Genomic DNA, 10,490 nt, shown 5'->3' with positions numbered 1-10,490 from the left:
TATACATATATTTTCTTTCCTTAAGTTGGTTAATTTTTTTTTACTTCTTTTTCATTACTGAGAATGTAAATATTTTTAATTATCAGAAATAAGTAAATAAACAGAAAGATTTATCATAGCAACTTATTATTAACTATTGTCTTTCTATTTTATAGTATTTAAATATTATTTACATTTTTGTATTTGATTACAGCCTATGCTGTGTATTATATAGATCATATAAGGCAACAGGATTAAAGTTAAACACCTACCTCTATGCCATCCTGTTTTGCTTACTCACAGAGGCTATTTCTGAGTGTACTCCCTAATGTTTATGAAAATCTCTGCCTCAGAAGTCATTTCTCAAAGATGTAAGCCATCATATAATATGTATGATTTTCTTTTTTAAGGTATACATGTACACAATTTTTAAAAAAATTATCTTGTAATAAGATTTCCTATAAAGATTTTTACTAGATTAAATTTGAGATTGGTGGCATGAATTATAGACTTGTATCTGAAGTCAATTATTATTCTTGTTTAGACCTGGTGAAAGTAGTTGTTAGAAGTTAGCTTCAAAGGTTAATGTAAAATTGATCAATATAAACCTAATACGATGAACCACAATTGTCATGGGAATGGTGAATTTTTTCCAGCAAAACAGCAAGTACTTTAAAAATTGCTTATGGACATAATTAACAAATTTCATTCAAAGAAAAGGTAAAATTTTATTCAACAAAGAGCACCGTACTCAAAATATATATATTTGACATCTACACTATAAATACATTCCTGAAAATAACATAGAATAATTAATTGCAATGAAAAATGAGCTGTAAATGTGCATTGGCCATTCATAAAGTGGTAAAACATGGTAATCTTAAAAACAATCATAACCTTATGAAATAGCAAGGAAGGCAAATTTTTAAAAGGTATAGTTTTGAACTATTTGGTATTTCGAAAAGTCAAAAGTCAAACAACATCAAGTACTAATAAAAATTTGGGGTAACTACTTCATGGGAGATTGGGACAAATACTTTAAAAATATACAGTCAATAGCATATTTTTAAGCACCATAACCCAGCAGTCAATTTTTCTAGTAAACAATTCCAGGAGAAACACCTGCACACATTTAAATTTACAAGGGTAGGCAATGTAGTGGTGTTTAAGGTTGTTTAGATTTGAAAGTAACCAAGGCACCTGTCATTAAATAACTGGGGATGATATAGTAAAATATATACATCTAGTTACATAATTCACAGTATATTTACATGTTCAGATTAAAAAATATATTTAGTAACAAATATGAGAAAACTTATTTATTCCCATTTTGAAATATATGCATTACATTAGATTTTGATCTTAATAAACTTTTGTCATTTGAGCCCAAAACTGCCTCTCAATACAAAAATAAATTAAAAAATAAGATATAACAAAAATATAATTGCTAGTAAAATTACCTTAACACCTAAATATTGTTGAATACATACATATAACAAAGCCATACCCCAAATATCTAATACAAATTCAGACCATGCAATGAAAATACTTTAAAATGTGTACACCATTACACATTGTATGCCTGTATCAAAATATTACATGGACCCTGTAAACAAATAGACATGAGTACCCACAAAAACTAAAAAGAAAAAAAGAAAAATTGTACAATAAACATGCATCTAACTGAATTTTTTTTACTTTATTTTTTGAGACGAAGTCTCGCTCTGTCACACATACGAAACAAAACAAAACTTATATATGTATATATACATATATATGCATCTGTACACATTATACACACACATATACACATACACATATATAATACACATACACACACATATATATGCACACATATATTTATATATGCTGTTACAAATATTTTATCACTCATTTCTCAGGGAAAGTAAATAAAAAGTACTGCAATTAAAATAAGGGAATTTTAAGAATATAAAAATTTCATTGTTTTAACAGTGCTTTTATTAGGTAAGGCATATTTTTCATTACTGTCCCTTCTAATTACCTTAAAAATTGGCAAAACTATCATTCTAAATGAATGAGAAATTTAAAATAAGAAAACAGTCGTAGGTTAAAAATAGATTCAGAATCAAAACTAGGAATTTGTGTTACAGGAGAGAATGTTAGTGATGGGTAGAAGTTGGGAAAAAGATTTGAGGAATCACCTTAAACACACTTTTTACACCAGAGAAACCTAGACACACTGTTAGACTACAACTGGCCCTGAATAATCTTTCTGAAATATAATGCTTTCAAATGTATTCTAGCTGTCATTCTTTCATCTGAATATTATTAAAGTCATGGCATTTAATTTTCCTAACTTTATAAAAAGTAATGAAATTAATGACATTCTGTGTTTTATCTTCTCCCATCTTCACCTCTATCATAGTTCACATAATAATTTTCTAAATAACACTCTCTATTTCTGTTGATTACTCTCTCAATTAATTAACTTTTCCTGTGATTTTAAATATTAGTTCTCTATGCTTCTTTAGCAATTTTATGCTCCATTTTCTCAATTAGTAGTTATAGCTACAAGCAATATGCCATTACTAAGAGGGTTCAAAGGTTATAGATTATGCTTTTCTTTTAAATGTGAGATGACTATTTAGATGCTATTTGCATGGTAAACAAATGAATGAGAGAGACAGATTATTTTAACCTTTTCTTCTTTATATCTTTCTTAAGGTTTCTAGCAGATTTAATCATGTTAATAAGACAAATATTTTCAAGTACAATATGCCTTTGAGGAAACTAGGGTAGAAGCAGTTGATAAAAAGTCAATCTGATATTTACTTTTGAACAAATGTCAGCACTTATGGAACTGGAGTGATGGGCTTATTTATATTCTTTCTCAGAGTCTTAATTTGTTAATCTGATACAAATTTAACTATATGGTTTAGAATAAAACTAGTTTTTCTATTAAATTTTGTAGAACTACTTTATGCTTTATTTCAAATTATTTTTTAAAGTTTTTGAAAGTGACTTTACAAATATTGTACTTTTTAGGGAAAATATCTTTTGTTGAAAATAATAAATATCTAATTAAGTCTGTAGTAAAGTTGAAATATTGTCTGGAACTAAGAATCAGAACTTTTAGGAAAAATTCATTATAATGAAGAAACACTAATCATTTTCAAAGTTTATTTTCCAAAAAAAAGAAATTATTAAATTGACCTAGTTTTTATCATAGTTCTTTTGTATGTTCAGAAATGGAAGTAAATAGGCCTTAACTTCTTCCAGGGTATACACAATAGGAGGGAAAGTATTTCCTTAACTGAAAGGAAATTTGAAAATTATTACCAAAAAATATTTGGAGCTAGTAAAACAATTCACCAACATTGAAACCTTTTTACCTCCGAACAGGATTTCAAATGATTATGTCTGATAAATTTGACTTGCCTAATTATGTGTTATCTTGTTAGCTGTAGCAGGGAGTTTACATAATAATGTAGGCAGCAGAAATAGCCTCAGATGAAATTCAGCAGAAAATAACTTTATATATTATTGTTGAGTTAACAAAAATACCATTTGACTTACTCAAAAAATTCCCTCAGATGTGATTTGACAGAATTCCAGTCAATTTATCAAGGAACTAGTTTGATGAAGACACAGTTGCCATTAATGCTGAGCACTGTGCGTGTCTTGCTGATTCTACCACTTGATTTGAATGTGGATACTTTTAGAAGTCCCACTGCTCCTACATCACATCAAAATGATAGAACAAAATTAAAAAATGGTAGATTCCATCAAAATTAAAACCTTTATGCTGTAAATAATACCAAAAAAGTAAAATTACCAACAAAATTTGAGATAAATATTTTCCAATCATATGTCTTATTAGGGGCTTACATCTGGAATATATAAAGGTCACTAATGACTCAAAGGTTAAAACATAGACTAATTTTAAAAATAAATAAATTAATTGATTCCAACATTTCTCATTTCTCCAGAGAAAATATGGCAGTGGTGAGCAAGCACATGAGAAGATGCACATTATCATTAGTCAGTAGTGGAATAAAAATGAAAACCACGTTACAGTGCTACTATATATAAAATAAGAGGGTAAAAATCAGAAAACAGGATATAACAAGTAGTGGTGATAATGTGAATACATTGGAACAACCATATATTGCTAGTGGAATGTAAACTAGTACAACCAATTTGGAAAATAGTTTGGCAGTTTTCATAATATGATCTAGTAATTCAACTTCTACTTACATATCGAAAAGAAATGAAAACCACAAAAATACAGAAAATATCTTGTACACAAAAGTTTATATCAGCATTACTCATAACCACATAAAAGTGAAAATATCAAAATGTTCATAAATTGGTGAATAAATCAATAAAATGTAGCTTAGCCGTGCAATGGAAGATTACTCAGCAATAAAAAGGAATGAAGTGCTATACCTTCTATTATATGAATAAGCTATGAAACATCATGCTAAATGTATATAGCCAGTCACAAATGATGACATATTGTGTTATTCCATTTGTACAAAATGTCTAGAATAGACAAATCTATAGCAAAACAAAGTAGATTAGTGGTTGCCTGTATCTGGGGAGGAGAGAGACAGAGAGAGACTGCTAATGGGTAGATTAGACATGATGAAAATGTTCTAAAATTAGATTTTGCTGATAACTGCACAACTATAAATATTTCATGAACACATTGAATGGTGCAATTTGAGTGAATATTATGGTGTTGTATCTCAAAAATATAACATATTGTATCACAATAAAGCTGCTACAAAGATGAAGTTCATGATAAAATGTGTTATTTGGTGAATATATAAAAATTGTTTTGTACTATTAAGTGATATATGATGGATCAAACTTTTAAAAAATAATCTCAACTATGAGTAAATGGTGAAATAAAGTTTGTAAGTTAACAGAAGTAAATGAAATTCAACTTATGTAGGCCATGTTATCTGGATGGAAAAATATGCAATGATTAACACACTACATGAGTAAATATTGCAAAGCTATTTTCATGTAAATGACATAGAATTTATATAAATATTTATATAGTTTAGATATTAATATATATTTGTAGGTGTATTTTATAATTTACATGTGTATTTTATGAAAACACAGATACTTATAAAAATACATGTGTATTTGCCTTATATATTGTTTTATAGACTCCTATCTGCCAACATGTATATGCCATTTCTAGTGCTCTTGACTCCTTGTGGATTCCAGTAAAAATCTGTTTGCTATAAACAACCTTTCTTTTATTCTTCCACAGTTCTCTACACCCAGTGTACTGAATTCCTTGTTACTTTTCTTTTTTTATTATAGTTTAAGTTCTGGGATACATGTGCAGAACATGCAGGTTTGTTACATAGGTATATACATGCTATGGCGGTTTGCCACATCCATAAACTCATTATCTACATTAGCTATTTCTCCTAATGCTATCCCTCTTCTAGCCTCCCATCCCCAACAGGCCCAGGTGGGCCCCAGTGTGATGATCCTTTCCCAGTGACCATGTGTTCTCATTGTTCAATTTCCCCTTATGACTGAGAACATGCATTGCTTGATTTTCTGTTTCTATGTTAGCTTGCTGAAAATGATAGTTTCCAGCTTCATCCATGTCCCTGCAAAGGACATGAACTTATCCTTTTTTATGGGTGTATATTATTCCATAATATATATGTGCCCACATTTTCTTTATCCAGTCTATCATTGATGGGCATATGGGTTGGTTCCAAGTCTTTGCTATTGTGAATGGTGCTGCAATACACTTCTGTGTACATGTGCCTTTACAGCAGAATGACTTATAATCATTTTGGTAAATACCCAGTAATGGGATTGCTGGGTCAAATGATATTTCTGGTTCTAGATCCTTGAGGAATCACCACACTGTCTTCCACAATGGTTGAACTAATTTACACTCCCACCAACAGTGTAAAAGCATTCCTATTTCTCCACATTCTCTCCAGCATCTGTTGTTTCCTGACTTTTCAATGATCATCATTCTAACTGGTGTGAAATATGTCATTGTGGTTTTCATTTGCATTTCTCTAATGACCAGTGATGACAAGCTTTTTTTTCATATGTTTGTTAGCTGCATAAATGTCTTCTTTTGATAATTGTCTGTTACTATCCTTGACCAACTTTTGGATAGGTTTGTTCGATTTTTTTTTCTTGTAAATTTGTTTAAGTTCCCTATAGATTCTGGATATTAACCCCTTGTCAGATGGATAGATTGTAGAAATTTTCTCCCATTCTGTAGGTTGCCTGTTCACTCTGATAATAGCTCCGTTTGCTTGCAGAAACTCTTTATTTTAATTAGATCCCATTTGTCAATTTTGGCTTTTTTTGCCATTGCTTTTGGTGTTTTAGTCATGAAGTCTTTGCCCATGCCTATGTCCTGAATGGTATTGCCTAGGTTTTCTTCTAGGGTTTTTATGGTTTTAGGTCTTACATTTAAATCTTTAAGCCTTCTTGAGTTAATTTTTGTATAAGATGTAAGAAAGGGGTCCAGTTTCAGTTTTCTGCATATGGTAGCCAGTTTTCCCAATACCATTTACTAAATAGGGAATCCTTTCCCCATTGCTTGTTTTTGTCAGGTTTGTCAAATATTAGATGGTTATAGATGTGTAGTGTTACTTCTGAGGCCTCTGTTCTGTTCCTTCAGTCTATATATCTATTTTGGTACCAGTACCATGCTGTTTCGGTTACTGCGGCCTTGTAGTATAGTTAAAAGTCAGGTAGCATGATGCCTCCAGCTTTGTTCTTTTTGCTTATGATTGTCTTGAATATACAGGTCCTTTTTTTGGTTCCATATGAAATTTAAAGTAGTTTTTCTAATTCTATGAAGAAAGCCAATGGTAGCTTGATGAGAATAGCATTGCATCTATAAATTACTTGAGGAGGTATGGCCATTTTCACAATATTGATTCTTCCTATCCATGAGCATGGATGGTTTTTCCATATGTTTGTGTCCTCTCTTATTTCCTTGAGGAGTGTTTTGTAGTTCTCCTTGAAAAGGTCCTTCATATCCTTTGTAAGTTATATTCCTAGGTATTTTATTCTCTTTGTAGCAATTGTGAGTGGGAGTTCACTCATGATTTGGTTCTTTGCCTATTATTAGTGTATAGGAATGCTTGTGATTTTTGCACATTGATTTTGTATCCTGAGACTTTGCTTAAGTTGCTTATCAGCTTAAGGAGATTGGGGGCTGAGAAGATGGGGTTTTCTAAATATACAATCATGTCATCTGCAAACAGGGACAATTTGACTTCTTCTTTACCTATTTGAATACACTTCCTTTTTTTTTTTTTTTTCTTGCCTGATTGCCCTGGCCAGAACCTCTAATACTATGTTGAATAGCAGTGGTGAGAGAGGGCATCCTTGTCTTGTGCTGATTTTCAAAGGGAATGCTTCCAACATTTGTCCATTCAGTATGATATTGGCTGTGCTTTTGTCATAAATAGCTCTTATTATTTTTGAGATACACTCCATCAATACCTAGTTTATTGAGAGTTTTTAGCATGAAGAGGTGTTGAATTTTATGGAAGTCCTTTTCTGCAAAAAGATCAATAAAAAGTTCTGAAATTGAGGCAGTAATTAATAACCTACTAACCAAAAAAGCCCAGGACCAGATAGATTCACAGGCAAATTCTACCAGTGGTAAAAAGAGGAGCTGGCACCATTTCTTCTGAAACTATTCTGAACGATAGAAAAACAGGAACTCCTCTCTAACTCATTTTATGAGTGCAGCATCATCCTGATACTGAAACCTGGAAGAGACACACCAATAAAAGAAAATATAAGACCAATATCCCTGATGAACCTCTATGAGAAAATCCTCCATAAAATACTGCCAAACTGAATCCAGCAGCACATCAAAAAGCTTATTCACCACAATCAAGTCGGCTTCATCCCTGGGATGCAAGGCTGCTTCAACATATGCAAATCAATAAATATAATCCATCACATAAAAAGAAGTATCGACAAAAATCCTTGTCACTTTTTATTTCTATTTGCTTTTATTAGTTTGGCCTTTCAAGTTGCAATGCAGAAGAATTCATCATTCTTTAAAATTTCTGTGTGCACTTTAAATCTCAGATGAAATACGTTTTACTCCTTAACAACATGAAAATGGTCTAAGGTGAAGTTAATCTTATAGTTTATTTACATCTACATTGCATTACTTATTTTGCCTTCCAAGTGTATGTACAATATTACTTCCTTGAAGGCAGGAAAAATGCTTTGGCTCTCATTTTCGTGGACTTTGTATATCACAAAGAATCAAAACAGCACATTGTAAATCCAGAAGTTCAATTAATGTAAAGAATTGAATTCAGCATATTAATACCATTATTATTTAACAGACCTAGTTATATATCACCTCACATTTCATCAATATTTATTATCACATTATTAAAGTGAATTTGATACAGAGGGGGAAGATGAGCCAGACTTGATTAGTTATTAAAACAGAGAAGACTAATGAGTCATAGTCCTTTTCACAAAGTTCATAAAACCTGCAAAAATATAATATGCAATACAAAGATTGAAGGACTGTGCTTGATTTCTTCAAAGGGGATATGAGACACTCAGGTAATATGTTTTCATTTTCATTGGTAGATGGAAAAGCCATAAAACTTTTCAACAGGAGGATTTTTGAAAGATGAGAAGGACATTCTTGCTAGAGTAAGAAAAAGCACCAAAGAATAAAAAAGCGTGAGGTGTCTGAGGTGCTTTATGTTGATTATTATGGCTGCAGCCCAAATTGCAAGGAGCTAAATGAGTAATTTATGAAGAACCTTGTTCACTGTGCTACAAAGGATTTGTTATGCTGTCATTTTAGTGAACTGATTTGGTTTCTTTTTTATTAAATAAAAGTCTCCATTTGGAAACTATTAAAATAATGTAGATGAAAGTTCAAAGATGATATTTTACAAATGGGATTCTTTGTGGTAAAATCATGATAGATATGAGATGGAATATATGATGAATTTTTAGGAATTATAGTAAAAATGAAACATCACTAAATGTATGTAAAGTAAAAGGAAAAGCAATGTAAAAATAAAAGAAAAAGTAAAATAAATGCATTCTGAACTCCTAGCAGAGTTATATCAGTCAAGAAAGAACTTCCTCATAGAGCTAGAAAACCAAGTATGATGATTAAATTGAAAACTATATAAACAAAACGTTGTTGAGGTTGAATTTGAGATTACTATATGCATAAAATTGATTTGTTGCATAAATTTAAGTAGAATTAGCATACAGATAGTTATGTAAGAAACAATGACCAGAAGCATGAATGATCATACCCAGGTTAAAAATGCCTAATATTTGTTGAGCATTGATTGTCTTTGTATTTTACATGTATTAACAAATTAACACATTAAACACAAAAGGAAATCAAGACAGGAAGATTTTAAATCACTTATCCAATTTCTCAAAACTAGTACCTGTGATTTTAATCACTTTTGTGTATTACCTCTGAAATAAAAATAATCATAGAGAAGTAGTATTCAACTGTTATCAACTAAAGTTTCAAGAGAAAACTATATTTTTACAATTAATTTACAATCTTGGAAAGATATTTTTAAATGTAGTCAGAAGCAAGCTTGGTTGGCAGAGTAAATTGATGGTGCTCTCATTGTGACATATGTGGTCTGCATTTCTTTTTGCACAGTAGTGTAGCAGTGAATAAAAGACACTTAGTTTGTAGAGGCTCAGAGTTTAACAGGAAGACTATTAAGATGGGAGAGATAAAAATGCTGTGAGATTATGGTGAACTAATTAGTAGACAGAGATTGAAGATATTTGAGAAAGAGGAAAAAATTCCCAGTTCTTAAGAAATAGAAGCATCTGGAATAGAAATTGGAAGTGAAGGGAATAGTGTGAAAATACAGGAAATAAAATCACTTTCTCTGAGCCATAATAAAAAGAAATAAGTGCACGTAGAAGTACTTTGGGATTTTGTTTTACTTTTTGGTTTGGAGAGGGTAGTTGACAGATCTGTTTGATAAATTAACTATTTTATATTTTTTGCTTGGTCAGTGCTGTTATTTAATATAATAGCTTTAGAAACAATCAGCAGTGAGTCCCCTATTTTATTTGAGTGTAATGTGAGTACTTAAGTTTCTTTATGTGTAATAGACATAAAATCCACTTGTCACTATTTTTTTTGTTTAAAGAAATTATAAAGCAAATAGAAATTATAAAGCAATAAATCAGTAATGAGTCAAGCCTTCTTTCCAAAAGCATGACTGTAATTCCAGCTTTGGGAGACTGAGGCAGGCGGATCACTTGAGGTCAAGAGTTTGAGACCATCCAGACCATCACGGAGAAACCCTGTCTCTACTAAAAATACAAAATTAACCGTGCGTGGTGGTGCATGCCTGTAATCCCAGCTACATGGGAGGCTGAGGCAGGAGAATTGCTTGAACCTGGGAGGCAGGGTTTGCAGTGAGATGAGATCATGCCATTGCACTCCAGCCTGGGCAACAAGAGCAAAACTCCAT

Source organism: Cebus imitator, unplaced genomic scaffold (assembly GCF_001604975.1).
Source record: "Cebus imitator isolate Cc_AM_T3 unplaced genomic scaffold, Cebus_imitator-1.0 Scaffold184, whole genome shotgun sequence".
Lineage (NCBI taxonomy): Eukaryota > Metazoa > Chordata > Mammalia > Primates > Cebidae > Cebus > Cebus imitator.
Note: the sequence above shows the minus strand (reverse complement) of the source record.